Here is an 8,048-nt window from a genome sequence, read left to right as displayed (position 1 = left end):
AACGCTACAATACAAGGCTTCTTTAATCAATATCATTTTGCCCTTTCACTCATACAAGTGGCCATCTTAAGTGGCATCCTTATCTTGACTTTTCCATAGCCAATACTTATCCACTCACCTTGCACCTTTATGGTGCTATCACACACATATACACACACATCCACAACCTCCAAACTTACATTCTCAACACCCCCTCTTAAGTGAGGTATTTACTTTTCTTTGTCACCCATCCAATGTAGCATTGTAAAATTGTAATTGCTACCCCCTCAACACTTCCCCCCCAATGCTATATTGGAGTGTTACAATGTGCCTAGAGACACATCTAGTCCACAGCATATGCATGTCACTATGTGCATGTACAATGTTTGTTTGAGCACCACTATCTCTCTCAAATCCATCCCATCCTTTTTGAACAACCATAAATACTCAACGAAGGTATGGCAAACCCGCTTTTGCATACAAATATGCACACTCTCACACACCATGCACTTAGGAATTCCTTTTAAGATCGTCATCTTAGGTAGAGAACCTTGACACAAGGCAATTCTTGTGCAACCTCATCTCAAATAGACTCTATCGAGACATACATGCATGCAGATACATTCATTTTGAGCCTCTAGGTGGGCTCAAGTAGAGTACCCTCATAGTATGGGTGAAATTCAAACTTTTGTTGAGCACTAAGGCTTAGATATAGTTATCTTTTTAACATATATTGAGTATCTATCACATAAACATTATCGCTTGATTTTCTAGTGTAGGAACAAGGCTTTAGAAAATCAGCATTGAATTTAAGTGTTTCTAAAAAAAATGGATAATGAGGCATGTGATTGCTTGGTGTTCCACTTTCTCTTCTTCTTCTTTGACTACAACTCTTTCTATGGACTACATTTCTTCCTATTCTGCTCGTGGATAGCCAATCGGGGAAGCTAGGGTAGTTGGCCCCTTGGCATGGCACCATCTCGAGACCCCTAGCATTGTTGCATTCCTTCTTCCCCCCTTTGTATCCCCCCTCTTGGACTTGCTTCACTAGTCACACTAACCTTACATTAAGTTTGCTTTTCTTGCTATAGATTCATAGCACCATAGCTATTGCAAGTGTAGGCTACTGTAGCAAGGTGCAATCTATAACTCAACCTCATGCAAGGTTGATATGCCATACATGTTGGTATCAACATCTCTATCTATATCAACATCTTGACAGACCTACTTCATGCTCATCCTGAGGAGCTTGTCTTTGTGGCATTGTCTCTTATTTACTCATGAAAAGATAGATTGTCTCACTACCGCATACCTACGCACTTACTCTCTTCCTTGGTCTCATCTCACTTCTAGCACCTTAACCTTCATATCAACCATCTCCAAGGTTGTCTCTCTCTATTGTTGATTTCCAATAACATTAATCCATGTATTTTTCACTACAAAGTCTTTTAGCTTGCATACATCACACACACATTTGTGGTAGACTTTGCCATAGACTACATAATTTTTTTAATGCTTTTGAAGCTTCTGTATCTTTATTTTAAGAGCAACCACCAAGCACCATAGACTTTTCAGCTTCTTTTGTTTTGTCCCCAAACTGATTATTGCACATGTTTGAGAGTTAATCATCACAAGCTCTCCAAATAATAGGTCCCATATTTACACTTGTTGCATGAAGGGCTAAATTCTGTACTATGTAGAAGCACTCCATTCACATAAAACACAATAAGATTCTGGGTTGTGGGGGACAATTGTACATGAATAATAGGAAAGGTGAGTGCGCATGTGTTTTATTATGACAAAAAAGAGCTTTGTTATTATTAAATGTTATATGGGTTTATATAAACACATTACCTTTGCTCTTAAAAATCTCCCTCTTTGGTAAAGTGATACAAGCATATGAGCTATCTTTGAGAATCTAGCGCTACTAGTGTAAGGTCACTACACCCCACATTGCAATCTAATATGGGGTCTCCTTCTTTTGTGCATATTTGTAAAAATAAACTCCATTATCAGGTTGCATGCCACCTGCAATAGGTAGTATTTGTACTAAGGGATTATGAATTTAAAGTCTAGAAAAGAACTCTCCAATAGTTTAACAATGGATCTCATAACAGTCGTTCATTGGGGTTCCTGTTGTATCTCATGCTCACTGATCCATAGTAATGTCATCTATTGTTACTTTTGAAGAGATACTTGCCCCGTAATCAACATATGAGTGCATTCATGCTAGAATATATTGTAATATTCCCGCCACAATGCTTCATATCAAAAAACGAATTCGAGCTTAAGGTGTTTTAAAAATTACTCGTCAAGCTATCACATAAGTGATCGAACATAATTTTCTTGATTCGAGTCTCGCATTAAATCAATTCCATAATCCAACACGAGAAGACGCCTCAATGTTCCCAGCCAACAAAAAGCAAAGATGCCTCGTAAATAATATGACGACGGCTTCATCATAAATTTTTCCGCGTTATATTTGATCTAGCATTCGTGATTTCATTTAAAGCGTCAAGGATCACATTGATTTTGTAACCACAAGACAAATCGCAAAATTCTTAATCGATAGACGAAGAATGCGTAAGAACAAGCATGATATTGAGTAAGGTAAGTGTCAAAGAGTATGACATGACTTTATAAACTAGATAAGTCATGAGGTAACTAGTCCAAAAACCATAAAATGAAGTTGTTTTGAAGAAAAAAAGATGTTTTTGAAAAAATATGCCAAAATACATGACTTTTTTACGCCTAGAGGGAGAGAAAGCATTTAAAAATTATTCCCATGCCACCATCCAACAGGTAGGCAATCAAAATGAATATTTAACAAAGCTCAACTGGCTTTTGACAAGTAGCCAAAAGAATCGGTCAACTACATGCTCCCTCTCATGCCTATAAATACACCCCCTCTCCTTCACAAAGAAAGCAAGAAGGAAAACCTCTTGATGATGGAAAATTTTCTCTACTTTTCTTTTCCATTGAAGCTTGAGCCTTGAAGGGGGAAAATATCCCCCTTCTACCTCATTTTCATTTTCTCTACCCCCTGTTACGCCTTCTTCCCATACAATCATATCGCTAAGCAAAATGCTAGCAAAATTTTTATAGGTGACCACCAACTCTCCCTAAACTATCATGTCAATTTTTCCTAACATCCATGACTCCCCGAGGTCGCAAAAATTCAAAAAGCCCATTTGAAGCAAGGGAAGTAAGGAACGCTACCAATAGAGAAAATGACACGGTAGGAATTGGCGAAACCCCCATTACAGCAAACTTGGAAGAGGTAACATCTCATCGGTTTGGAAAAATTTAATGTTTTATAAGCTTATCACTATATTTGACTTTAAACGATTATAAATGTATTCTAAAGAAAATGCATATGAATTGCCGCTTAGAAAAAACACCTAAGTAATATAATAATTACCTATTCAATGAAAAGATTCTTTTACTTAGAAAATGATTATATATCTATCATTAAGAAAATATCTTAATTATGGTTTATTTCATGATATTTATTGTTATTTTATTAATGACGCATGTGATCATAATAACTTTAAAAAAGGTAGACAATGTTGGAAAAGAGAATATTTTATAATTTTCCCTTGAAAGTGACTATCTCTATTTCATTTTGCTAATGATAAATAGGTACATATGAGTTTTATAATAATTTATAGAAAATCATTCTGATAATATCATGAAATAATCAATGCATTAAATTAAAAAAATGCACAAAAAAATATATACTAGACGCGTATAAATTAGGTGCATGAAAATATAATTCGATGTCTAAAAGATGAAATAAAAATTACACTTATGATTTTTACATTCCTAGAATAAAGTTTTCAAAAAAACAATCAATATTGTACTTTTTTAGGACATAACTAAAAGAAATTTGATCTTTCTAGATAACGTTGAAAGTTTGGCATATGGTCAAACACCATTGATTAAACCATAGAATATGAGTAGAATAAAATAAAAATTATTTTCTTGCTAAAAACAAACGCAATGTTAATATTAATGATTATATTAGCGAGAGCATCAATATCATGAGTTGACCGACCCATGCATGAATCAACGAGAAAACCTAACCTAAAATATCGAGAATGTTGAAGCAAAAATAACTATGAAATACTCAATGGCACTGAAACTATTAGTATCAGGAAATTAAATAAATATCGAAAGTTTGTAGGACTTGTTGGACATCGATAAGAATTTGTTAATACAAATTCTAAAGTCTAAACTGACTTGGAAAAGCATTTGAAATCCTGCTAAGCGCAGGTTAGGACAGGGCATTGCATGAATTACCTAAAATATGTATAAATACCCATATTATCTTTTAAGATGAAAATACCAAATTTTTCATAAGGATAAAATAGACTTCAGATTCGCAAAATAACTTGCAGAATAAGGTGGGACCTTAAAAGAGAAACCCTAGATTTAGGTGGGGCTACTTCCTATGCTAAAAACACTTTTTGCCGTTTTTTTTTATTTGTGGATGCATTGATGGTTGCACAGGAAAGATTGATTATGCTTGTAACAGTTTGATATGATTGTAAATATATAATCAAGATAATAAGAGAAAAGATCGTACTATGCCTCCCCCACGACTAGATGTGGAACCATGCTCCAAGGGGGATTGTTTTGTACTGCCCAAAGGAGCTTTGGACCAGCCCTGATGACGAGAGGTCGCTCAATGAGGAATCCATTAGGCAAGAGGAGGCGAAGAGTGGCAGGGGGGCTCTAGTCGTAAATCTCTCAATCGCTCCTAGGAACTAATTGACCCTCACATGAATCAGGATGGGATCTTGGAGTCCCCAGTACTAATGAAGGGATGGAAATCTTGGAGGGTTTATTTTCTTCTGCAGAGACAGAAGCGATTTTCTGATGAATGGAGGTTTATCTTCCCCATAGGCAGAAGGGAAAAATCATTGTAAATAACTTTGTGAAATAATAAATAAATATGTTTTGCCAAAAGACTATTTTCTTAGTCTTTGTGTTGTGCCGAAAAATTACACAAAATAACCTATGATAACGAGTTAATTAACGAAGATGCTTTCATATGTCATAACTTACCTGTGTATCTCATAAAATTAAATAAGGTTGAGCAAAATAATCAAGACGAGGGAGAGCCATATTAGCTAAAGGAATATGATGACATCTTCCCAGAAGAGCTGCTTAAACTACCATCTCGATCAAACTTGAACCAAGAGTCGCTCCAATCACTAAGACTCCATATAAAATATCTATCCCTGAAGAAATTGAGCTGAAAGAGTAACTCAAATAGTTACTGGATCAAGGATACATTAGACCTAGTAATTCACCATGGGGAGCCCTAGTATTGTTTCAAAAGAAAAAGGATGGAACTCTCTGCCTTTCCATTGATTACCAAGGTCTAAACTAGGTAACAATCAAGAATAAGTATCCGATCCCAAGAATAGACGAGCTACTTGATAAGCTGCAAGGGGTAAAAAAAATTTCCAAGATCGATCTTCAATCCAATTATTGCCAAATAAGGATTAAGGAAGAAGATATTCCAAAAACTGCCTTCAATACCAGATATGGTCATTTTGAATTTCTCGTAATGTCTTTCGATCTAACTAATACCCCTACTACATTTAACATATTAATGCAAGACATTTTTCGACCTTATCTTGATGAGTTTGTGTCCTAGTCTTCTTTGATGACATCCTAACATACTCCAAGAGAGATGAAGACCATGAGTTGCAATTGTGCATTGTGCTAGACACATTGAGGATGCACGAGGTCTATGCAAAGAAAAAGAAGTGTGCCTTTTTCAAATGACTAATGGGATATCTCAAATTCATAGTATATGTTGAAGGAATCTTTGTAGACCCAGCCAAATGTTCAAGAGTGGCAACCTCCAACGATAGTTAAGAAAATGAGAAGTTTTTTAGGGCTAACTAGATGGTATAGAATTTTCATAAAAAATTATGCCCTAATAGCTGCACCTCTCACTAATTTGCTGAAAAAGCAAACTGCTATTGTGTGGATGCCTATTGAGCAAGCCAGTTTGTCAGCTCAAGAAAAGTTTGGTAATAGCACCCATTTTAAAGCTATTTGACCTAAGTCAAGAGTTTGAAGTCGTAACAGATGCAAGTTCTCTTGCACTAGGTTGTGTGCTTATGCAACAAGGTCATCCGATAGCCTGTTCCTCAAGGAAACTGAAAATGCATGAGAGAAATTATGCCACCCATGATCTCAAGCTATTAGCTACTGTGATTCATGCTCTCAAATTGTGGCGACACTATCTGCTTGGAAGTAAGTTTAGTTTGGTCACTGACCACAAAAGTCTCAAATAGATCTTTACTCAACCAGACCTCAACATGAGGCAGCGTCAGTGGATTGAAGTCTTGCAAGAATTTGATTTTAAAATCAAGTTTGGACCTAGAAAAGAGAATGTGATTGTTGATGCATTAAGTCGTAAAGCTTTTCTCAATGCACTTATCATGGAAGAGCCATCTAAAGGAGATACTTTAGCTACCATGATATTGATGCCTAGCAATCCAGTCATTGAGCTAGCCAAAGAAGGTGTAGACAAGGATCCTAAGTATTAGTTAATGCTTAGAGAAATCCTAGTTAAGGACACTGTCCTAAGCTCACAGTCAAATACCAAAATTTCACTATGGATGATGGACTTGTCTATTTCAGGACAAGGCTTTGTATTCCTCTCAGTCAAGTGTTGAAAAAGAAGATATTATGGGAAGCCCATGACTCCCCATTCTCAGGACACCCTAGCTATGCAAAGACTCTTAATGTGGTCAGGAAAAGTTACTACTACTGGGAAAGACTGAAGCATGATGTACTCAGATATGTTACTGAATGCCTAAGTTGCCAGCAGGTGAAAGATGAGCGTGTCAAAATGCTAGGCAAGCTCCAACCACTTGACATTCCACAGATGAAATGGGAGTTCATCAGTATGGATTTCGTAGTTAGCTTACCTTTTGTTCAAGGAGTGTATAATTCAATCATGGCGATTGTGGATATGTTGACAAAGGTCACTCATCTTATCCCAGTCAAGACCAACTACAAAGCTTCAGATATTGCACGATTGTTTGTGAAACAAATCTTTAGGCTTCATGGATTGCCTAAACGGATCATTAGTTATCGCAACTCTCTGTTAGTGGCCGCAACTCTCTGTTTACGTCACATTTATGGAGAAGCCTATTTGAAGCAATTAGAACCTAGCTTTGCTTTAGCATAGCTTACCATCCCCAAACTAATGGTCAAACAGAGTGGATTAATCAAGTCATTGAAGATATACTGAGGGCTTACTATTCCAGAGAATCAATAAGGTGGATACAGTATTTGCCCTTAGAAGAATTTTTCTACAATGGAGTGGGTTAATCAAGTCATTGAAGATATACTGAGGGCTTACTGTTCCAGAGAATCAATAAGGTGGATATAGTATTTGCCCTTAGAAGAATTTTTCTACAATGTGTCATATCACCAAAGTATTCAAATGACTCCATTTCAAGCATTGTATGGGTAAGATTGTTTGACACCATTGAATTTCTCTGATCCAACCCTAAAGGTTAAGGCTTTTAAGAAAATGCTAGAGGACATGGATGATCAGGTCAAAACTATCAGACAAGATATCCAAGCTACCAAAGACTGTTATAAAGCTTATGTTAATCTAAGACAGCAAGAGCGTATCTTCTAAGAGGGAGACATGGTTTTCATCCATGTATGTCCAAAGGAGAGTTCTATATCATTAGCAAAGTTTAAAAAGTTGAGTCCAAGGTATTGTGGACCATACAAAGTTCTCAAATTCCTAGGAACTAATGCCTACAAACTGCAACCTCTTGATCATGTGAAAGTCCACAATGTATTTCACATTAGTGTTTTGAAAGCATATGTGGCAAATCAAGATCATATTCTTGATGCCCAGAAAATTGTAATGCCTAGTCAAGGAGCCCTTGAACTCCAGCTTGATAAGATTCTAGATGTAAGAGAGAAACCTCTGAGAAATAGAATCATTAAATAATATATTATCCAGTGAAAAGACTATCCTAAGAAGGATGCCACCTAGATCGAAGAGACAGCTCTAGAAA

Source organism: Lygodium microphyllum, chromosome 7 (assembly GCF_053477565.2).
Source record: "Lygodium microphyllum isolate KBCC chromosome 7, Lygodium_microphyllum_v1.1.10, whole genome shotgun sequence".
Lineage (NCBI taxonomy): Eukaryota > Viridiplantae > Streptophyta > Polypodiopsida > Schizaeales > Lygodiaceae > Lygodium > Lygodium microphyllum.
Note: the sequence above shows the minus strand (reverse complement) of the source record.